Source organism: Ranitomeya imitator, chromosome 5, assembly GCF_032444005.1.
Source record: "Ranitomeya imitator isolate aRanImi1 chromosome 5, aRanImi1.pri, whole genome shotgun sequence".
NCBI classification, from domain to species: Eukaryota; Metazoa; Chordata; class Amphibia; order Anura; family Dendrobatidae; genus Ranitomeya; species Ranitomeya imitator.
The window spans coordinates 271,424,020-271,449,602 of NC_091286.1; the positions used below are offsets into that span (position 1 = coordinate 271,424,020).

Sequence of the window (25,583 nt, forward strand, 5' to 3'; positions counted from 1 at the left end):
ATTATTTGTTGGTTTTTTTGTTTGTTATTAAAAAACACTTTTATTTGATTGGATGGGTGAAATATGCTAATTTATTGAGACAGGTTTTTTGGGTTATCAGGAGTTGTATGCCAAAATCATCAGTATTAAAACAATAAAAGACCTGACAAATTTCAGTTGGTGGATAATGAATCTATAATATATGAAAGTTTAATTGTAATCATTACATTATGGTAAATAATGAAATTTAACACTATATGCTAATTTTTTGAGAAGGACCTGTACATCTGTATACAAAACAATAGAAATAAATGATGAAAAAGAACAGGGGGGTGGGGGGCGGAAAAAACAAGAAAACACCAGACTACACACGGGATCAATAGCACCCAACAATAGGCAAACTCCAAGAATGTAATGAGAGTAGGAAGCCCAGAATATAAAGCTATGTACCAATATGGGCTATAACAAGCATATTGGCGGCACAGCCACAGCAGAAAATATAGATTATATAATTTTAAATATAAGGCTTATAAAGGTAAGAAAATGCACATATCCTAAAGAATGAACTGCCACTAAGAACAAAATAGCAGGACAAGGAGGATATTAGTAATGCGACCTTATATGCGACCTTATATGTATACCTATAGCAGGAGGAATAATGTAATGGCTGCCAGAGAAAACAATACCTGCATAATGGTGCAGAGCAAAAAAGGACAAAAGAAACCAGGGAATACAACCGGAGTTGTTAGTACACCTGGTATGTGCGAACACTAACTGGTGCCTAAGAAAATCTGCATAGTTAATGAAAAGGCATAGTTAATGAAAAGGCATAGCCAGGTAAAGGTAATGGATGTTACCTGCAATATAGATGTAAATAAGAAGGGAGGGCTGTGCCTGCTTGGAAGTGCCGGTGCCGTGATCCCGAGCCCGACGAGCGCCGTTTCGCACAAGCTTCTTCAACAGGGGCGTAATGATAGTGAAAGGCATGGGAACTATATACAAAACCGCAGTGCTGTAACCCGGAAGTGGCATCCAGGAGTTCAGAGGTGCGCGCGCACACAGGGCCGTCCCACTTTACCAAGGGGACCCTTCGAGGGCGCACCGTGACACGCAGTGGAACGCTCTGCGGTCACGTGGGTCGGCGCCATCAGGGGGTCAGAGGTGGCGTGTACGGAACCTGCGCGTGCGCAAAAGAAGCTCCAGGAGATGCCAGCGGGGGAGGGAGCAGACCAGAGGTCTGACCCCCTGATGGCGCCGACCCACGTGACCGCAGTGCGTTCCAGTGCGAAACGCGCGTAGCGGCTGGCGCTGCCACATACACACCACGACTAATATGGGTGAGGTCCAGTCCTATATACTGTTGTAGATTTACACTTATCTAAGGGCCCTTATTGGGATTTTTTATGTGTTACCCTGTATAGGAAACCTTGTCTAGTGAACCTGTGACCTCAAGTCATAGACTCTAGTTGTGGTATATGGTGCCTGTTACCTATGTCCGTTGTTCACATTATTACCCTATGATGACTGAGAGTTTTTGTATGACATCTTAGTATTTTAATTGCTATGTTTACTAATAAATGATGTATTTTATATACCTTTAAATGGCAGTATTGTAACTCCTTTTCGGATTATATATATATATATATATATATATATATATATATGGTTTGTTATTTTGTATATTCCATACCAATCAATCATATGATCACATCTAAATGGCCAGCGGTTCAGCAGAAGAAATACCTTCTCTTGAGATTAAAGTAAATTAGAAATTAAAAAAAGAACTCCAATCAACATTTTTATTCTCTTAATATATTGCAATCATCATATTACATAGCCCTGTGTACTTACAATTGCTCATTTTGTCTTTCTACCCAGTTAATTCTTCTCTTTTCCATTAGGTCTATGATGTCACATGATTCAAAACTGACTAGCTGTATCCTTCTAAGATCTATGTGGAAACAGGAAGTCAATTTTCCCTATATAAGTCATGTGTCACTGCAAAAGTCCCTGGCAGGGGGGAAAAGGGAGCAGCAGGGTGTGGAGACCAGAGACTTCCTGTTTCTATGTATAGCAGAGAAAAGAGAATAATTTTCAGGGTAGAAAGGCAAAATGAGCAATTGTAAGTGTACAGTGCCATATAGCATAATGAATGCAATATATTAAGAGGACTGTTATGAACTGGTGATTCAGAAACACAATGGACCTGGTGGTTAAGAGCACACAAAGTGACCTGATAGTTACTAATAACATAGGACGAGCTCTGAGACGTGGGAACTCTGCTGACCGCAATCCCTAATCCTATCACACCACACTAGAAGTAGCCGTGGAGCGCTCCTGACCAGACCTAGGTGCCTCGGGCACAGCCTGAGAAACTAGCTAGCCCTGAAGATAGAAAAATATGCCTACCTTGCCTCAGAGAAATTCCCCAAAGGAAAAGGCAGCCCCCCACACATAATGACTGTGAGTAAAGATGAAAATACAAACACAGAGATGAAATAGATTTTAGCAAAGTGAGGCCCGACTTACTGAATAGACCGAGGATAGGAAAGATAGCTTTGCGGCCAGCACAAAAACCTACAAACAACCACGCAGAGGTTAACCGACTAACGGCACGGAGGTGCTCCCTCTGCGTCCCAGAGCTTCCAGCAAGCAAGACAAACCAATATAGCAAGCTGGACAGAAAAAATAGCAAACAAAAGTAACACAAGCAGAACTTAGCTTATGCAGGGCAGACAGGCCACAAGAACGATCCAGGAGAGAGAGCAAGACCAATACTGGAACATTGACTGGAGGCAAGGAACAAAGAACTAGGTGGAGTTAAATAGAGCAGCACCTAACGACTTAACCTCGTCACCTGAGGAAGGAAACTCAGAAGCCGCAGCCCCACTCACATCCACCAGAGGAAGCTCATAGACAGAACCAGCCGAAGTACCACTCATGACCACAGGAGGGAGCTTGACCACAGAATTTACAACAGAGGACAACAACTTTGCTGGGAGTGCTTCTTTAAAGTTTCACAACCAAATGTCAGCAGGTGATCAGCAGCATAATCTTTGGTCCCATGAAAATTTGCTAATGGAACAGATACAGTTTCTGTTCTTTTTGAAGGATAATAGTATAAAAATCATGAAGAAAGAGCTACGGAAAGAAATAAAATCCTATGCTATATTGCAGAATGCAGTCTATGACGGCTCTAAAATGTTCTGTTTGCATATTAAATTAGTTTGAACTATTTTACTGTCTGCACACTGATGGCAAGACACCCGCTGAGGGTAAGACTAGAAAATTATTGTAATCTGCATTCCCAAACTGATTAAGCGATAGGCACAGTCAAAATCCGCAGACTACAAACATACTTAAATTACTTCCTGCTGCTTTAAATTCCTGTTTTGTTTCTGCTCCTACGTATGAGACCACCCTCGTTTGACTCTCATAATGTTAAAGTCATACATGAATAAAATTATCAAGATGAACTTCAGAATAAAAGAACATTAAGACACAATCAATGTATAACTTACAGCAAAATCAAACATAAAAAGGGCAGTTTGATCAAATTGGACTACTGAGAAGAAAATGCACCTAATTTTCTTTCGGATTGTATGAAATGAGCAATTTATTGTAAAACACAATACAGAACAGCAAATCATGTCACTTTTAAAGCTTCACTTACTGGGAAAAAACAAGCAGGTCTAATACAAAGGAGGAAAATGCCAAATTATCATTTATTATATTAACCAGTCATGGCCTATACAAACCTCCTACTCAAACAAAACTGTAAATGCAATTTTTAAACTGGAAGAGTAACCATCAAATTACCGTATATACTCAAGTATAAGCCGACCCGAGTATAAGTGGAGGCACCGAAATTTTACCTCAAAATATTGGGAAACCTTATTGACTCGAGTATAAGCCTGGTATTCATTGTCCCCTCATCCCCTTCCTGGTATGCATGGTTCCTCATCCCCATCCTGGTATGCATCGCCTCCTCATCTCAATCCTGGTATGCATGGCTCCTCATACTTATCCTTGTCTGCATAGCTTCTCATCCCTATCCTTCTATGCATGACTCCTCATCCCTATCCTTGTCTGCATGGCTCCTCATCCCTATCCTTGTATGCATGGCTCCATCCCTATCCTTGTATGCTTGGCTCCATCCATATCCATGTATACATGACCCCATTCTTATCCTGATATGATTAGCCCCATCAAAAAACAAAAAAAAAATAAACCATTACACTTACCTTCCTGCGCTCCCTCGCAGCCTCTTGTTCCGGTGCCAGCAGCTGCTTTATGCTTATAAGCAGAGCATAGCAGGGACGTTATACGCTGCTCACAAGCAGAGCACAGCTACCGGAATAATATCCGCTCCCCACGCCGGAACTATGTGCATGGAGGAAAGTTAGTATTAAGTAGCATGCACAGTGTCAGCCACTGAGCGTTCATGTGTGCCCCTACTTAAGAGAAATGACTATTCACCTCTCTTCAGTAGTGGCACACGTGACCGTCCAGCGGCTGCAGAAGCCGACTGCTGCGGCTGACACTGTGTGCGCTATTACAGAGAAATGAATATTCATTGCCAGTGCAGTGAATATTCATTTCTCTTTAACAGCGGGCACATGAGCTTGCTGCAGCAGCCGCCTCCTACCTCTGTGACCCGCTGCTCCGCCGCTGCCCCGCCCCCTCCATGTTCTGGACACCTTACTCGAGTATAAGCTGAGGGGGGTGTTTTCAGCACAAAAAAAGTGCTGAAAAACTCGGCTTGTACTCGAGTATATACTGTAATTTATTAGTTCAGAAATCAATAGTTCACGTAAAAATATGAAACTTTGCAATATATATTTTATAGGAGAAATCTGCTCATTTCTCCTCCTGGATTGATCTTTCATTCTAAATTAATGGGTACAAGCTGTAAAATCTTTCTTTAGTGTGTACAATCTTTCACATTAGTGAGATTGAAGATGACAGTTGCTGCCGATAAAACACTATGGGGAGGGAAAGTGGATAAGAGGAGAGCTAGAGGAAGACACAGATATTCTGCTGCAAGTGACAGTTACACTTTTATCCTATGGTAAAAAAAAAGTTAAAGTGTAACTGATATGTCAGGAGAACTTGCATCTATGTCTGCCTCTCCAGCTCCTCCGTTCTTCTCCTTCCTCCAATCTCCACTGGATCTGAATTTGTTAGTTAAAGGGGGCAGTCTGGCCTTAGGCTGTGCACTCCTATGATCAATCCGTCCTAATAATCATGCAATGTAAATGCACCTTAAAGGGGTTGTCCGGCCTCTATGTGACTGCAGACTTGTGAATCCTCACGACAGGAGGACTGCGCACTGTGAGGATTCTTCAATACTAGCCCCGGTCATATGACTGCAAGTATGCGATTTCTATACTTCCGACCACATTCAGGCTAGACTATGTCTGGCTTCACACAATACACTTGCAGTGAGCGAGGCTGCACCCATGTTTTTGGCACGTGACTGCACGTATGCAAATCACATACTTGAGGTCACACATGCACCCTCCCCCTGGGTGTCAGCATCGGAGAATCCTCACAGCAAACAGTGTGCACGATATGCGGGTTCACACGTTTCCAGTCACATAGAGTAACCTAAGGCCAGACAACCCCTTTAAGGTGCATTTACACTGCACAGTTATCAGGACTGATCATTCATGGGAATACACATTTCCCAACAATTGTTCAGTGTGAACAGCTTGCCAATCAAACAACATGTCGGGTGAAATGAGGTTTTTGGTAGCACATGATGCTGGGAACACTGTGCTGCCGTGAACAATGGCAGCCTATGCACACAGAGTGGTTTATTATTGATTGTCCAGTGATCATATTATTATGTGTCTCCCTTCCTATACAGGCTACTATATGACCATCAATAGCAAATATATACCGATCGGTGGTCATTTAACGCAGAAGATTGGACAATGTATAAGCACCTCTAGTTACCTGGGGCACAACAAGTAACGTACAAATAGAATATCGGAGCACAACTCTGGGTTAGTATTGGATCTGTTTAGACTTCATGTCAGACATAAAATGTAGTTGCATTAATGCAGTCCATCCATTATAGACAACAATGCAATGCTTCGCTCGCTTCCATTAACTAACCTTTGTGTTCTTCTGTGCATCCAGACAGCCCTGCTCATCTGACTAAGATCCACAGAAATCAGCTTTCATTCATCCGAAAATCTCCCGTTATTTGAAGCCGCTCTTGCTCACAATGATTTTCATAGGGCCGCCTTGTAGGTCATTCATCTTTCCTTATATTTGGGACATCTGGAAAAGAAGTACAATTATATTGTATTGTATTTTCATCTATTGCAAAGGCTGGAAGTTTAATAATGTTTTGCAATGCACTGAAAAATGAAAGTCGCCTCTGAACATTTCGGTACTGCTAGGACGTAGTCACACTTGCATTTGTCTGGTACATGTATTGTCAAAACACCCAAATAAGGATGGAACCGTTGTCAGACCTCATTCATTTCAAAAGGAAGCCAGCTATTCAAATAGTCCATCAGTTTGTGAGTTCATCCAGAAGCCTAAAAAGCACCCTTACAACATGCGACATGGGTTCCAGTCGGAAAAGCTTAACAGTAGACATGGACTTGTCTCCGAATCAACCCTTTCACATAAAGGGGAATGGACCCTGGAAGAAGCCAAGTGTGCTGCACTATCCTGCTTTCTCATAGATGTGAACCAGTATTAGCATATCAATGTAGAACAGCAAGGTGGAATTATTCTTTAAAGGGCTACAATATACCACCTAAAATGCCATACAGGGTCAAGTTAGGACTCTTGATCATAGCAGCACAATGTTATACGAGGGAGAGATACAATATACTGAGGACACCCACTGTGCAGACATACTAAAAAATCCTAGTCCTACCATTACATTTAGGGCACTATTACATCACACCTCCAAACTTTGAAAGACAGGAAAATGAGCCACCTATTGTGCATCAAGATAATTTTTTTTTATTTAAACCGCATCCCTAGTCTCACTTGGTCCTGTTGGTGTACCCACTCAAAAATAGGACCCCTAATGAAGCCATTTAGTGTTCGGACAGTACAATATCTCTTTTATGGCCTGCCAATACCACACATATGCTCTCATAATTACCCTTTACACAGTATGATGTCCCCCCCCCCCAGGGTGCTTTTCCCATGCACACAGCATGATGCCCCCAAACTGCATTACACCTTACAAGTATGATACCCATGCTTTACAATCTACTACACAATGTACACTGTGTGCACAATTATCAGTCAAGAGGATATTTTGACCAAATCATAAGTTCTATGCATATTTTCTGACTGGATAAACTTAAATACTGATTGGATCAAGCAGATCAGGTGATGAGTACTTGCGTAATGGGGAGGATGAGCCCTAAGGATATCAACACCCTTTATCAAAGTGTTTAGAATAAAAAGTCAAGGGAGAATAAAAAACCTCTGATGAAGTCGACAATTGAAATGTGAATAAGGCCCCGTTCACACATCAGTTTTTTGCCGTCAGTCACAATCTGTTGGCTCGACGGATCGACGGATCCATCGCAGATTATGAAAAACTGATGCAACTGATCCATTTTTTCGATGGATCAGACTAGTGGATCTGGCGAAAAAACGAATCCGTCGCATCAGTTTTTTCATCCATTTCTTCAGTTTTTTCACCCGTTTTACAATGGATCCGTTTTTTTTAAATGCCCAATGGGAGGCTCCCAAACATTATTAGCTACTGAAAACCTTTATATACAGTGTTTCTACAGCCCATCTTTGACAGGTTGTAGAGAAAGTGGCAAAAATGGAAGGTGTGATGGCGAACATTGTGAAGATCTATGTGGATTTTTGAGGTGAATCGTTTGGAAGTGATTGTTCTTGAAAAGGAGCGAGAATGACATGTGTGTGCGCCAACGTCACTTTTGGATCCACCCAATCACTGCACTGAGAATAACACATGGGGTGTATTCTACGTTATATATGGAGTTGAGAGAAAGTTGTGAATAAATCAGAAGAGACTGCGGGGCAGGATCTCGGGCAGTGCGGCCGCACAGGCGCAGTCAGCAAGACATCAAATGATGTCAGAAGATGGGCAGCGCTAACTGTGCATGCCCAAGGCATAAGATAACAGCGCAGGGACAGATGAAAACAACGCTGAGGAGGCGGCGCCAGGCGCCAAGAGGGCATGAGTGACGGCAGTGCTGCGTCTGCAATAGGGTCAGGTCATATGGATGTGGTGACAGCGCTGTTTCTCCCCCAGATCTCCGTTGGTGGCGTAGTGGTGTGCGCATGTCCAACTGGTGAATCCACTGCGCAGCTTGAAAGGAAAATAGCGCGATCTGCGCTATTCAGCCGTTTATCGTGGGCGCGGCCATCTTTGTGAGGCCGCGCATGCGCAGATGGTTCTTCTCGGCTTCCCGGGGCTTCAGGAAAATGGCCGCCGAGATCGCCATCTGCACACGCGTTGCATCCCGCTGTTTCCTTCAAGCTGCGCAGTGGATTCGCCAGTTGGACATGCGCACACCACTACGCCACCAACGGAGATCTGAGGGAGAAACAGCGCTGTCACCACGCCCATATGACCTGACCAGCGTGAGTGACAGCCCAAAACGGCGACTTTACAAAGGTATTTCGGCAGCATAGGTGGGGAATAAAGGCTCCAAAATACACTAATATAAAGCCCAGCTCTGCCCCTATTTAACGCTATTTTTAGCTCTTCTTGAAAAAACGGGGTGACAGGTTCCCTTTAAGCTATTCAAGAAAGCGTGCAGCCTGCAATTATTCACCTGATGTAAATTATAAAAATCTTGGGACAAGGATAACAGTGTAGGTGAAAAAATCACCTTTTCCATCTACAGATATAAATACAGCACAGCACAGCATGCTGTGACTCAGTAGTAAACTAAGATAGGTCACCTGCAGAAGTGGTGGTGGACCATCTATTAGTAGATTGTTGTAAATATGAAGTAAACTAATCACAAACCAATATCGAATGTGGTGATATATTGCTTATGAGATTGTGGCAGTCCAAACATTTTAGTTGTGTTTTTGTTTTTTGCACCAGCACTTTTTTGCACAGATTGTCTGCACTATAGATGAACAATTTTATGGTTAATAAAAACTAAGTTTTATATATTTGTACATCCCAAACCTGCTGTTGCAACTAAGAGATCTGGTTTTGGTAAATGATAGCCCTCGCTTTTGAATTATTTTGAATATGGCAAAAGGGGGTGAACTTTTATATGTTTTAAATATTTAAAAAAAATGTTATTTTTACTTTTTACTGGTTTCAATTGTCTCCATGGGAGACTAGAAGCTGAGATCATTGCTTGGCTTCAGGCCAGCTATGTGTAGCTAAAATGCTCATCTGCAATGAGCAATGAGCAATCTGCAATGAGCAATCTGCAATGAGCGTCGGTCACAGGGCGACCGTTCGTAGCTATCTGGCAATGACAACCACAGGGGTCTCCTGCAGGCTCCAGGTTGTCATGCCAACTCATCGGCGACCCGCAGTCATGTGACATGGGCACCGATGGGCTGAGCTTATGAAGCGATCATGTTAAATTCCACTGTCAGATATTGACAGCGACTTTTATCATGTTAATTTCTGCAGGTGGATCGTGATTCCACCTGCGAATGTTAGGGGCACATGTCAGCTGATTACAAGAGACTTACAAGACTTACCTTTCCACATAATGATTGAAAGCCCTGATGCTCACGTTTTTGTGTTTTTTGCGCGTTTTGTGCCCACCACCACTTCTGCAAACCAATATCGAATGTGATGATATATTGGTTATGAGATTGTGGCAGTCCAAACATTTTAGTTGTGTTTTTTGTTGTTGTTGTTTGCACCAGCACTTTTTTGCACAAATTGTCTGCACTACAGATGAACGATTTTATGGTTAATAAAAGCTAAGTCCTATTCAAAATAAAACAAAAAAAATAAAAAATACACATATTTGGCATTGCAGATTTCAGAATCGCCCGATCTATCAATATATAAAAAGAATAAAAAGAATTAATCTGATCGGTAAATAGCGTAATGAGAAAAAAATCAAAACAACAGAATTACGTTTTTTTTGGACACTGGAGCATTGCATTACAATGCAATAACAAAATATCTTATCTACCCTATTAATAAAAATGTCAGCTCGTCACATAAAAAACAAGCCCTCGCTCCACCCCAGATCACAAAAAATGAAGATGCTGCCGATCTCTGAAAAAAGCCCTTTTTTTTAACAAGCTCTGGATTTTTTTTTTCACCACTTAAATAAAAGAGAACCTAGACATGTTTAGTATCTAGAAACTCGTAATAACCTGGAGAATCATAATGGCAGGTCAGCTTTAGAATTTAGTGAACATGTAAAAAAAGTGCAATTCCACAATAGTTTTTTCATTTTTTTTTAACCAATTGTAGGGCACTTTGAATTTTTTCCCATTTTCCAGTACTGGCTACGGTAAAACTGGTAAAACTAATGTACTGTTCAAAAGTATAAATAGTCCTGCAAAAAACAAGCTCTCACATGGCCATATTGACTGAAAAGTAAAAAAGTTATGGCTCTGGGAAGAAGGGGAGCGAAAAATTAAAACTCAAAAACAGAAAACCCATGGTGGTGAAGGGGTTAAACTGTGCATAAATCAGCTGAAATGTATTGTTCCAATTAGCAAACCTCTCTTACAGACTCTGGAGCTTGTAGTTCAATATTACATAAGCTATGATAATATTTTATATTGGGCTTGTATTGCTACTAAATGTTTTGTCACCTGTTTATGATGAGCTTGTCTGGGCAGGCATGTAGTTGTCTACATACGGTAATCATACTAATTAGTGCTCTTCAGTGACAGAGACGTACCGCGTGGTAAACAGGGAGGCAGAACAGCTAAATTCTGGAACCAACAGGTCATGAAAGAAGCCTTCAGAAAATAAAGAAAGTAAAACAACTATATAAAATATGAGGAAAAGTATGTGGAATTCATCATTGCGTGCTTTCAGAAAGTCCTTTATTTCATGTAGTTGTTACAGCACTTTCATCTTAGATGACTGGGTGCTGAGGTATGCGGGGAGAGAGTGAAAAGGATGACAGCCGTTTCGTATTTCTATGCTTCAATGGGTCCAGGTCCCTGGGTGCAAATGGTGGTTCCAAGGCAATGACACGGTGGAAATTCGGCGATGTCCTGGAGAGGATGGCATCCTGGATCAGATGGTGTTGGCAATGTTTCCTTGTGGTCCTGATGCTAGCTTTTTGTCCGGAAGAAGAAGGAATGCACAAGGAAATATCTCTGTCCTGCGTGGCGGTTTCCTCTATGTGGGGTCTGTTCAGAAGCTTATCAGGATAACGCTCAGAACGGGTGATGCATGTTAGGTGTCGAGTTCCCACCGCTGCACAGGGGGAATCTTGAACCATGTCTGCTGCGGTCTCCCATTCCCCTCTAGCCACAGTGGAACCTGCTCAGCAAAGACGTCGATCCCAGCGTCTGGCTCAAGCTGATACTGTGCACTTGGGAACTACTGCCTTTCCAGGCTCTGCCTTTGTAGTCAGCACTGATCAGCAGTGAGCAGGCATTTCAGGAACTAAGTCCTGCTTTTCTCACACCGAGCATGCCCATGGGACGACCTCCCATTGGAGGTCGGGGGTCACATGCTCAGGTCCTGTTGCGGCTCCTATTGGACCATCAGGAAGGTCGAGGAGTGCTACTACTATAAAAGTTTGCATGGCTGCTCGGCCATGCGCTAGTGTAAACTATTTAACGTGTGTGTGTGGATGAATGCTTGTCGATGGATGAAAGCTCCGAATCATTCCCATCCCTAGTGTTGTTGCCTGCTCGTGAATGGTAGAGCTACCTAGCGCCCGACAGTGCTATCCTGCACATTAGCACAAGATACTGTTTCTAGTTAGCAGCGACCGCCAGAGTGGTGCTGTGCGCATAGTGCACTTTCCTGGCCTTTGTTAGGGTGGTTAGTGGCATCCGCCAGAGCGGTGCTGCACGCACTCCTGTGCGGTTAATATTTAGTTTAAGTTGATTCCCTGGCACCACAGTAGCGGTGTCGAGCGCAAAAGATCTAGAGGGACTCTTACCCTGAGTCTTGGGAGAGTTCTGTGTTACCTTGCTCGTGCTGTTTGTGTGGTACCGCGGCCCTGTGATGCAACAGGGTTCACTTCCTTCATACCCGGTGAAGCTAACCTGTGTGTGTACTCATATTATACCGCCATATAGTCCGTCATTACCAAGCAGCAGGTGTCTTAGCTGAACGGTGGGCCCCGGACTCCGAACGCACCTTATATCATTTCTAATTATTTGGTGCGTTCCGCCAGTCCTAACAGATACGACTCTCCAGTCTGCATGTGCGTGAGGCTATGTCCTGTACACGGGCCCTCTGTCTCACAGTCAGCGGTGTCAACAGTGTCAGTGATATCGGTACAAGGCTCTTACGAGTCTGTTTATCGCCATCTGGCCTTCAAGTCTTAGGCCTGCTATCTCATGATACTCGACGTTAGGATCCTCTACTCTGACCTCTTGCGCGCTGCACGTACCGCTGTAACTGTCAGATTACTCGCACGCTGCAGTTCCCTCAGCTTAACCACACCCCTTTTCTCAACTGCCGGGAATGGTCCGGGGCCTTAAGCTTTTCCACAAAAAACCTAAAAAAAAGAACAAGGATCTCTAAATCTTTTAATAGAAATAAGTAAAAAATAATATTTTCATTATAACAATATTATTTGGGAAAACAAGATATGTACCTGTTAAACCATAGAGGGTAACTGTACTTAGCCCTGCCTGGCAGTGGAGGTTGGCACCCTAAATTTCTACTGTAGGCGTCCCCAATCCTCGATGGCTCATCCTTAGAATCCCTAGAAATCCCTGCAATACAGGAATCCTGGTAAGCCCTATAGATAGTCGCTATAAACAGACCAGCCTGGCAGGGGAGGAAGACACCCTAATTTTCAGCGGTAGGTGCCCCCAATCATCGGCGGCTGACCCTAGAGTTCCTAACAGTCCCTACAATGGAGATAAAATCAGGCTACCATCTAGTAATATATATTTTTGCATCCTGTCTACCCGTGTTTTGACTTTCATATATATATATATATATATATATATATATATATATATATATATTGTTTATCAGTTTATTGTGATGACAATTGCTGATTAAGTGACATCTGACATTTTTTAGATGTTTTTTTTTTTCTTTTTTTTCACATTTTTTGTGTGTTTTATTTGATTTATACGGGTACTAGGGTGCACTGGGACACTTCTTTTATCTATTTTTTTCTCCATTGTAGGGACTATTAGGGACTCTAAGGCCAGCCACCGATGAGTGGGGGCACCTACCACTGAAAATTATGGTGTCTACTTCCACTGCCAGGCAGGTCTGTTTATAGGGACTATCTATAGGGCCTATCTATAGGGCTCACCAGGATTCCTCTATTGCAGGGATTTCTAGGGATTCTAAGGGTGAGCCGTCGAGGAGTAGGGGCACCTACTGTAGAAATTTAGGGTGCCAACCTCTACTGCCAAGCAGGGCTAAGTACAGTTACCCTCTAGGGTTTAACAGGTACATATCTTGTATCTCTCCCAAATAATATTGTTATATTGAAAATAGAATTTTTTACTTATTTCTGTTAAAAGTTATATTTTAGGGATCCATGTTCTTTTTTAGGTTTTTTGTGTTTTTCTAGGATTCTGCTTTACCATACCAGGTTTTGTTTGTTTTTTTCCTTAAAGGGAACCTGTCACCCCGTTTTTTCGCCACCAACGGAAAGCTGGGGAAGAAACAGCGATGTCACCACGCCCACCTGACCTGACCAGCCTGATTGACAGGCAAAAACGGCGACTTTGGTAATGTATTTCGCAGCATAGGTGGGGAATCAGGGTACACTACATACACTATTGTAACGCACAGCGCAGGCCCTATTTAACAGTATTTTTATCTCAATCTGAAAAAACGGGGTGACAGGTTCCCTTTAGGCTTTTCCCCCTGCAACATAGGTGACAGCCCCAACGGTTCCGGACCCGTCACAGAGGAAGCACGCCTAGCTGGGTTCTTCTCATTACATAAGCAAGTAAAATAATAAAGAAAAACTAACAATAATTACTTTTTTTTTTACAGTAGATGCAACATTAGAGAAATACAGATACCGTAAATCGATTTTATCATTCAGGCCGATGGGTCCCTGTGCTTGCGTTTTTATCTGAATGATAAAATCGATTTATCTGTATTCCTCTGTATTTCTTAACATGTTTGGTAATTTTTCTTAATCACATGAATGGCCCTAAAAAGGGAATATCTCTAACTAATTACTCACCTGGACCCATTGTCGGCTGTCATCCTTTTCACTCTCTCCCCGCATACCTCTGCACCCGATCATCTAAGATGAAACTCCTGTAACAACTACATGAAATAAAGGACTTTCTGCAAGCACGCTATGGTGCGTGCCGCATACTTTTGTATGTATATATGTATATATATATATGTATGTATGTATATATATGCAGAGCACCGTTAATCCAAGCACTTAAGCTGAATAAGCTCCATTATCTGGCTCACCACCTCCGAGCAAAGGTACACTGGTGCCGCTATTCACACATTCTTTGTACTTAAAACAATTCTATAGATCTAAATGTTCAATGGAAGTCTGAATGAAATTATTATCAAGTCGTTGATTAGGTAATGCAAACATTAGTGTCGCCTTCATAATCTCAGTACAGGTCTGAATACAATGATTTATGTTCCAATGCACATGAGCAGATCTTATCCTCAATAGAGCAATAACTCTGCACAATTAATAAATACATTTCTTGGGTCGATAGTCAACAGGTTGACAGCTTTTAAAGGGGTTATCCAGGATTACAAAAGAAAAGTCTATTTGCCCTAGAAACACCTGTATCACACCCTCCATGTACTCAATAGCAATTATTATTTGAACATACAATTTTGTGTTTCAGTAAAACTTTAGTGTTTCCGTGTAGCAGGAACATTATGGCTGATGACTGATGACTGCTTCTTTCATCATTATTTAAATCGCCCTCTTTTCTTGTTGTGTGCGGTCTAGCCAACAGAATCATAATTACTTTTTACCTTTTGCATCACCCTATTTCCTGTCAGTGTAAGATTGCTTCTTGTAAATTGCTGAAATATGCACTACTTGGTAATATATGATATTGTCTGTACATGTCCCCTATATAAATAAAAGTTATGATTACTAACATATATGGCTAAATGGCTGGTAACCATTCTTCACTTCTTTGTTGTCACACACAATATCTGTCGACCATCTTCAGTATTTTATAGTTTTCTATCTCTATATCTATGGCTGAGTTATTAGCTGTGACATCCACTTAGATCCCCATTCACTTCAATATGTCTACTGCATTCCCTGCTTCAGCTTTTATATAGCCTAAGATAGTCCATAAATATAAAATAAAGGGAGGCTTAAAAAGCCACAGCCAGCTCACCGATCAGCGCAGGTGCACGGAACTTAGTCTTTGACCAGGACAAGTTGTAACAGCAAACAGTAGAAAAAATGTGTTCCAGCTCCATAAAACAACAATTCTTTATTGGTCCATTAAAATCATTTACTCTTGGTAAATCCTTGCATATATGTGAATGCTTCAGTAAAAGAAGAGGTTACTGCGACGCGTTTCGATCTGGTACGATCTTAGTCATTGCATGGCTAAATGTGAGCCACAAATGTTCTTTTCTAACGCTAGCGGGCCAATCATATGAGCCATACCAATCACCTGACCGTTCTCACAGGTGCTAAACAAAATTTCCTCTCCGTAACAATTCAGGTGACATCTATTATCATTACAATAAAAATTAAACAAATCCCATAATAGATAAAAACAAATTGCGAAAGAATGAAACATAATTTTAGAACAATCAATAAACACTTAACAATGATGATACATTATTTCATTCTTTCTGTTAAGGCCATATGGCTGTCTCGTTTGCAAATTGTAGATCCAAAAAGCTTCTCTAGTGAGAAGCCGTCTCTTAATATCTCCTCCCCGCTGGGAAATTTTTACCTGCTCAATGCCTTGGATTGTCACCATGGAAATATCATTAGAATGGTACACAGCAAAATGTTTCGCAACAGCTGAAATATTGCGATTAATTGCGTTACCGCTGCCTAGCTCTCTCAAATGTTCCGAACTCCTCACTTTCAGTTTTCTTGTCGTGCATCCTATATAGGAGACATTGCACATTGTGCAGCCAATTTTGTATACTACATTGTTGGTATGGCAATTGATAAATTCCTTAATGTGATATGATTTAGTCCCGTCTCTATTCTGAAAAGTTTTTTTGGTTTTTGCACTGCGGCAAGTGCTGCATGCGGTAACCCCACATTTGCAAAATCCATTGCATTCCAGCCAAGTTTTTGATACAGGCTTAGAAGCAAAAAAACTCGGGGATAAGGAGCTTCCAATGTTTGGCACTCTTCTCGCCACTACATTTAATCCATCTTTCAAAATTTCTGATAACACGTCATCCTCCTGTAAGATGGGCAACCTTCTCAAAATAATATTTTTTATATCATTGAACTGGGTACTGTACTGGAAACATACATATGTTTTTTTCTTTCTTTTCTCCTTTGCTCTTTTATTCTCCGTGTTTGATATTAAAAGACTATCTCTTGATTTCCTCCCTACTATTTTTTGTGCCCTCTCTAAAGTCCAATTCGGATAGTCACGTTTTTTTAACCCTTTTATTTAAATCAATAAATTCTTTGTTTCTTTCCACCTCCCCACTGCAATTTCTCTTCAGCCTTGTGTATTCTCCCACCGGGAGAGATTTCATTGTATGTCTAGTGTGGCTGCTTTTGGCATGTAAGATTGTGTTCCCACTAAGAGTTTAATGTGCGTTTTACTCATAATAATTTGATTTGCCACCCCCACTAATTTTAGATCTAGAAATGATATTTGATTTTTTTTCCCGTTTGTGGGTAAATTTTATTCCATACTCATTGGCATTGATATAATCAACAAATTCTGGTACGGCAGACACATCACCCCGCCCCCCAAATAATTAGGGTGTCGTCGATGTATCTGCCGTACCAGACAAGAGAAACAGCAAAGGGATTGTTCTCAGAATAAATGTACTTCCGCACCCAATAAGCCATAGTTAAATTGGCTAACGAAGGGGAGTATTTCGCTCCCAACGGGACACCTGTCTTTTGTTCATATACCACATTTTCAAAAGAAAAGATATTGTGCTTGAGGAGAAAAATATGTGACTTGCAAAACATAATTAATAAGATCCTGTGTGCACGAACTGTTGTTTTCTAAATGATATTGTAAAGCCTCCGTAGCCAAACTGTGTGGTATACAAGTGTATAGCGATATCACATCGCAGCATAACCACGAAAAGTAATTTTGCCAAATTTTATTAGAGAAGGCAGTTTGGCCACAAGAGGTTGCAGGATGGAGTCTACCCACTCACAAAGGTGCTCATTCATTGATCCCATGCCTGATACAATGGGTCTCATTGCCGGCAATCCCTCTCCCTTGTGTACCTTGGGCAATCCATATAATATTGGCAGCTTCAGATACGGGACATATAGATAATCTGCCTGCCTTTTACTGATGACACCCAAACTTAAACCTTCCTTTACAATGATATCGATTTCTTCATTGTATTTTTTTGGTGGGTTGCTGTTGTGAATTCTGCTCTTGGGCTCCCTCCGGTGGTTGTTGATGGTAATGCAGTTATTACTGAGCAGCAGTCTTGGACAGGTGTTTCTGCTAATTGCAATTCTGACTGGGGTATTTAGCTGTGCAGGACTCATTAGTCCTTGCCAGTAGTCAATGTTACTTTGGAAGTGTTGGTCCTCTGCCTGGCCTCTCCTGCTTGCTGCCATTTCAGCTAAGATAAGTGTTTGCTTCATTTTTTAGACACACTGCTGTGTGTTTTTTTTCTGTGCTTATCTTGTTTCTATTTTGTTCCTGCTAGACTGTGCCTGATGTTTTTCTCAGTCTAGTTGGACTCGCTGGAGTCGCAGATATACTCTCCACATCTTTAGTTAGGTGGTGGAGTTTTTGTATTTTTCTGCTGTGGATATTTTGTAGTGTTTTATGCTGACCGCATAGTATCCTGTTCTATCCTTTCCTATCTAGGTAGAAGTGGCCTCCTTTGCTTATCCCTGTTTTCTGTCTGCGTGTGTCTTTTCCTCTCCTACTCACAGTCATTATTTGTGGGGGGCTACCTATCCTTTGGGGATCTACTCTGAGGCAAGAGAGTTTTCCTATTTCCATCTTTAGGGATATTTAGTTCTTAGGCTGTGTCGAGGTGTCTAGGTCTGGTTAGGCACACCCCACGGCTACTTCTAGTTGCGGTGATAGGATCAGGGTTTGCAGTCAGTAAAGTTACCACTGCTCCAGCAAAGGTCTTTTCATGCTGCTCCAAGGCCACCTGATCATAACAGGTTGCCACTTAATTTACCATATGTCTTTTCATCCATTAATAATTCTAACATTTTGTCTTTATAATCATTCACATTCATGATTACTATCATGCCCCCCTTATCGCTTTTTTTTTTAATAATGATGTTTTTCATTTCGTTTAATTCATTAAGGGCTTTTCTTTGTCTATGTGAAAGATTTTTGTGTTTATTTCTCTTATTTCTTTCTTGCTGACCATCCTTTAGTAATTTCAAATCCCTTTCAATTATTTCTTGGAACTTATCCATACATTCCACCCTCGATTGTATAGGGTAGAAATAAGGATTTTTAGTACTAAAGGATGCTGACTGGTTGATTTCTACATCTCCTTTTACATCCTGTATGGATAAACTTTGTAGACATATGCGAATGCTGATTGTATAAAGAATTTGAGGTCATTATGTATGCTAAAGATAGATCCGAAAAGGCTGCACAGGTCTTTGGAGGTGCTGGTGGCACCATAGCTGATAACGCAGATTTTACTACGCATATGATAGAATTGGAAAAACTATCTAAGCAAGAAATGACAATATGGTGGAACAATACCACGCTGCATAACTATTTGGCCAAGGGTATGATTCCACGAGGCTTAAGAATCAAAAGATATCCACTGTGATTTATTCGGAAGATTTTAAGAAAGAGTTGAACCAAGTGTTAACTAATTGTTCTCTGAATCTGATGAAATTATTGGTAAAACCTGAAGAATTGAAACTTGGAGAAATCCAAAAGAAAATAGAGGAGATTCATGTTACCATGGATAAATATAAAAGCTCAACGCAGTATGAATCATCACTGTTAAAAATGAAAGAAAACATCAGTACACTTGAAAATGAAATCATGAGCAGAAAAAAGCGGAAATTTGAAAGAGACTTAAATGACTATGCTTTAGACAAAGTTTAGGAGTGGGGCCAGTGGAAAAAAAATTAATAAATCCCCTAGGTCCATTTTAAAAAACAGCTCAACTCACAAAAAAACGATCAGTGAACCGCAGGTGGGATTTATTTCATCGGATGCCGAGTCGTCGGATACAAACTTAAGTGCATCAGACGTATCCTTGGAAAGTAATACGAGGGAGAACAGGAAGAGTTCATATAAACCGTCAAAAAACGGAAAAGGTGAGGAGGGAGAAAACATAAAAGACACGCCAGGAGTATCCACCAGATACAAGAGGAAACAGAAACATTAAATAAATGCAATGTAGTGAATCTATCATCACAAGACTTGACAGAGGATCAGCTTAATGTATTATCGTTAGGACTCAATTTTGTGCCTGATACTTAATTCAATCTTTTTATGACTATAATGGATGTAAATAAATTCGTCCGAAATCTAACTATAAAGAAACATTTTGCAACAAGTGAGGAGGAAACAACTTTCGTAGCTGACGATTATGGAGGCAATGAATTTGAAAACCTGGATTTTAATGAACAATTGGCTCTCATATGTCTACAAAGTTTATCCATACAGGATGTAAAAGGAGATGTAAAAATCAACCAGTCAGCATCCTTTAGTACTAAAAATCCTTATTTCTACCCTATACAATCGAGGGTAGAATGTATGGATAAGTTCCAAGAATTAATTGAAAGGGATTTGAAATTACTAAAGGATGGTCAACAAGAAAGAAATAAGAGAAATAAACACAATAATCTTTCACATAGACAAAGAAAAGCCCTTAATGAATTAAAAGAAATGAAAAACATCATTATTAAAAAAAGTGATAAGGGGTGATAAGGGGGGCATGATAGTAATCATGTGAATGATTATAAAGACAAAATGTTAGAATTATTAATTGATGAAAACACATATGGTAAATTAAGTGGCAACCCATCAAAAAATACAATGAAGAAATCGATATCATTGTAAAGGAAGGTTTAAGTTTGGGTGTCATCAGTAAAAAGCAGGCAGATTATCTATATGTCCCGTATCTGAAGCTGCCAATATTATATGGATTGCCCAAGGTACACAAGGGAGAGGGATTGCCGGCAATGAGACCCATTGTATCAGGCATAGGATCAATGAATGAGCACCTTTGTGAGTGGGTAGACTCCATCCTGCAACCTCTTGTGGCCAAACTGCCGGGCTATATAAAAGATTCTAGAGAAGTTTTCAAAACCTTCTCTAATAAAATTTGGCAAAATAACTTTTCGTGCTTATGCTGCGACATGATATCGCTATACACTTGTATACCACACAGTTTGGCTATGGAGGCTTTGCAATATCATTTAGAAAACAACAGTTCGTGCACACAGGATCTTATTAATTATGTTTTGCAAGTCACATTTTTTCTCCTCAAGCACAATATCTTTTCTTTTGAAAATGTGGTATATGAACAAAAGACAGGTGTCCTGATGGGAGCAAAATACTCCCCTTCGTTAGCCAATTTAACTATGGCTTATTGGGAGCGGAAGTACATTTATTCTGAGAACAATCCCTTTGCTGTTTCTCTTGTCTGGTACGGCAGATACATCGACGACACCCTAATTATTTGGAGCGGGGGTGGGGGGTCGATGTGTCTGCCGTTCCAGAATTTTTTGAATATATCAATGCCAATGAGTATGGAATAAAATGTACCCACAAATGGGAAAAAAATCAAATATCATTTCTAGATCTAGAATTAGTGGGGGTGGCAAATCAAATTATTATGAGTAAAATGCACATTAAACCCCTAAGTGGGAACACAATTTTACATGCCAAAAGCAGCCACACTAGACATACAATGAAATCTATCCCGGTGGGAGAATACACAAGGCTGAAGAGAAATTGCAGTGGGGAGGTGGAAAGAAAAAAAGAATTTAATGATTTAAATGAAAGGTTAAAAAAAGTGACTATCCGAATTGGACTTTAGAGAGGGCACAAAAAATAGTAGGGAGTAAATCAAGAGATAGTCTTTTAATATCAAACACGGAGAATAAAAGAGCAAAGGAGACAAGAAAGAAAAAACCATATGTATGTTTCCAGTACAGTACCCAGTTCAATGATATAAAAAATATTATTTTGAGAAGGTTGCCCATCTTACAGGAGGATGATGTGTTATCAGAAATTTTGAAAGATGGATTAAATGTAGTGGCGAGAAGAGCGCCAAACATTGGAAGCTCCTTATCCCCGAGTTTTTTTGCTTCTAAGCCTGTATCAAAAACTTGGCTGGAATGCAAGGGATTTTTCAAATGTGGGGTTACCGCATGCAGCACTTGCCGCAGTGCAAAAACCAAAAAAACTTTTCAGAATAGAGACAGGACTAAATCATATCACATTAAGGAATTTATCAATTGCCATACCAACAATGTAGTATACAAAATTGACTGCACAATGTGCAATGTCTCCTATATAGGATGCACGACAAGGAAACTGAAAGTGAGGATTTCGGAACATTTGAGAGAGCTAGGCAGTGGTAACGCAATTAATCGCAATATTTCAGCTGTTGCGAAACATTTTGCTGTGTACCATTCTAATGATATTTCCATGATGACAATACAAGGAATTGAGCAGGTAAAAATTTCCCAGCGGGGAGGAGATATTAAAAGACGGCTTCTCACTAGAGAAGCTTTTTGAATCTACAATTTGCAAACGAGACAGCCATATGGCCTTAACAGAAAGAATGAAATAATGTATCATTATTGATAAGTGTTTATTGATTGTTCTAAAATTATGTTTCATTCTTTCGCAATTTGTTTTTAGCTATTATGGGATTTGTTTAATTTTTATTTTAATGATAATAGATGTCACCTGAATTGTTACGGAGAGGAAATCTTGTTTAGCACCTGTGAGAACGGTCAGGTGATTGGTATGGCTCATATGATTGGCCCGCTAGCATTAGAAAAGAACATTTGTGGCTCACATTTAGCCATGCAATGACTAAGATCGTACCAGATCGAAACGCGTCGCAGTAACCTCTTCTTTTACTGAAGCATTCACATATATGCAAGGATTTACCAAGAGTAAATGATTTTAATGGACCAATAAAGAATTGTTGCTTTATGGAGCTGGGACGCCTTTTTCCTACTGTTTGCTAAGATAGTCCATCCTGATTGGCTGTGCTATACCATATAATATGATAGCTGAAAGACAATATGGCCCAGCTGTGACCGAGGTAATGCGATACTTCCCTGGTTGATATAATTTTCTGAAAAGTACAAAATGGCGGTGGCCATTGATTCGCAAATTGTTTGATCTCCCAACAATTTGAAACTAATTTGGATCGCATTGAATCATTTGCTTATCTGTAAGAAGAACCTCCCCAAACTTCGAATAAATAATAGTCACAATACATGAGATTTGACAATTATCTAAAATGAATGAAAGAATACAAGAAGTTCTTGTGTTTACTTTATCAGTGGAGGATTATTTTTAACCAGACATAATAGAAAGTCTGCTGTTCACAGTTTTCCACTTTTGACTTTTCTATCCACAGGACATGTAAGAAACAGCTTGGGGAGAGACGAGATAAACATTGATGTTATTGCAGTACGGAGTTTCTAAGTTCTAGTCCTCGGGTACCCGTAAAAGGTCATGGATTGAAAATTTTCTTAAGATTGAACAGGCGATATAATTGCCTTCAGTGAATTTGTATTTTCAACGCATGTTCAGTCTACATGAAATTCTGAAACGTGACCTGTTGGGGTTACCTGAGGACTAGAGCTGAGAAACATTGTCACCAAGATAAAAAAAAATGTTCTATTCCTAATCTCCCATGAATTACATTTTTGACCAACCTATTTTGTATTATATAATAAAGGTCAAAATGGCTTATATGGTTTTTAGATGTTTTATGTGATTATCTCAAAAGTACTATCATTTTTTAATAATGTTACAAGCAAAAAAAATTTGAATTAAAAAATATTAGAAACAAAATTCTGATTCAATGAAAACCAATGAAATGTCTTCTGATCTTTAAAATACAACTGTTTTTGTAAGCAGAGCAGTGGGAAAATTATGTAGGGCTAACTAAAGTCCCCAAAGGCAATGGACCCCTGATGAGCCAAACTTTCACCATTTTTATGTTCTACTCCCACAGTGAATTAATTTTCTGATACAAAAACCTTATTTCATCACTAAATGAAGAATCAGTTTTCAATCTTGAATTTAAATATAAATTCTACCTACTGTATATAGACAAGTACTGTATATGTTAGGTTACATTTCCACAACAATTTTGTGTTTCAGTAAAACTTTAGTGTTTCCGTGTAGCAGGAACATTATGAATGGTCTCTCCAAAGTCATACACAAACACATGGTATTTATATCTGTACAATGACATACATCTGTCATAGAGCGCTCATAAATAGGGAGATTACTGCATGGTACATACTTTTATATAGTATATGTGTAGGAGGGTTGGGGGAATTCCTCTTTACCCCTGTGCCTTTCTCAGTTTAACAATTGTGTAAATGTATATTTAATGCTGCTATATATATATATATATATATATATATATATATATATATATATATATAGTACAGGTATAGATTGTTTTAATGTTCCTGTGGCTGTACCAACTGTATGTTATGCAAAGAGAGCACAGTACACATATTAGGCCGCTAGATGGGGGCATCTTGTACACATAGGCTAGCAATGCTCTGGATCAGTGTAAATAGTTAATGTAGGAGGGGTCATGGTAGCAAGAGGAAGGGAGCTTCCTGATTTGAGTCAGAAGGGGGTCCTGGGCACCTGTAAAGCTCAGAATGGCTTAATTGCTCAGGAACCGTATAGATGCCCCTTAACGTTCGTGCCTAAGCATAGTGCCCAGCCATCCAGCACCCCATTACTAGACTAGGCGAAGCCACGCAAGTGTCAGCAGCTTCTGGACGAAAGCCTAATTTACAAGTAGACATGGCAAGAAAGATGGGCAGGTTGCTCGCCATGTGGCAGATGCTTAAGTGGGCTGATGCCCTCAGAACCGATGCGAAAAGGCTGCTAAGGGAACTCCCACTTAAGGCAAAGAATCTGGACAGGGAGGACGCTGAAATGCCATATTAGACGGTAAGACCCGGGCTCGAGCTATGTGAGGAAAGGATTAAAGGGAAAGCGGAAATGACGAACACTGTGAAATCTGATGTAACTGCTCTAATGGAACTGGATGAGTTGTGAAGTTATGAAAGTAAAGTGTTGTGTTTGAAGTTACACTTGGACTGTGTCTCAGTTATTCCCACAGGGACTGGAGCAGTCCGACTGGAGCCAAATATCAGACCAGCCAGCGCAGAGAGTGGGGCGGCAGGTGAGCTGACAAGGGAACATGATTTTTATGTGGAGGGAAGCCGGGACATGCAAAGCCTGAGCAGCTCAGCCACGACTACGGCCCTGGCCCCCTTCTACATATAAGATAAAAAAAACAGAATAAAATGAGATAAAACCAGCACAATTGAGTACCAGGTATACTCCAAAATATAACTACATATAAGAACGAGGGAGTACAAAACACCTACCTTATATAAAATATATCAAATATTTATTAATTGTTTGTAAAAATACCATATACACAATAATAAAAAACAATATATGGAAAAATATAAAAACAATTACACTGGCACTCACCCTGGAAAAACAAATCCTAAGCTGCTGGAATCAGGACAGAGCCTGTGCTAAAATCTGTCCACTTTAAGGTTCAACACATGATACTAAAAAGATGCCACGCTACAGGATTAGTGTTGAGCGTTACCTTCCGATATTTGAAAGTATCGGTATCGGATGGGATCGGCCGATACCGGCAGAATATTGGATCTCGCCGATACCAATACCCGATACCAATGCAAGTCAATGGGATACAAATATCAGAAGGTATCCTGGATGGTTCCCAGGGTCTGAAGGAGAGGTGACCGTAACGTCATCAAAGGTCCTTCACTCTCTGCAATTCTCAGGAACGGAGGCAGACGCTTGCAGCGGTGACAGCCAGGGTTCGTCGGAGGGGTGAGTATATCCATATTTATTATTTTTATTCTTTATTTTTTACATTGATATGGATCCCAGGGCCTGAAGGAGAGATTCCTCTCCTCCAGACCCTGGGAACCATACGCACCGCACACGCCGATTCCGATTTCCGATATCACAACAATATCGGAACTCGGTATCGGAATTCCGATACAGCAAATATCAGCCGATACCCGATACTTGCAGTATCGGAATGCTCAACACTATACAGGATTGTTACATGCAGA

General features: G+C 40.5%; 1 protein-coding gene across 4 annotated transcripts in view; it reads right to left on the reverse strand.

Moving 5' to 3' along the window:
• Positions 1 to 25,583, reverse strand: part of HS3ST5 (heparan sulfate-glucosamine 3-sulfotransferase 5) — a 430,773-nt gene that overhangs the window by 227,242 nt on the left and 177,948 nt on the right. For all 4 annotated transcript variants that reach the window (XM_069726165.1, XM_069726163.1, XM_069726164.1 and 1 more), the window contains exon 2: positions 6,103 to 6,270. The gene's annotated coding sequence lies outside the window, so the exon portion shown is untranslated. The remainder of the gene's footprint in view (positions 1 to 6,102; positions 6,271 to 25,583) is intronic.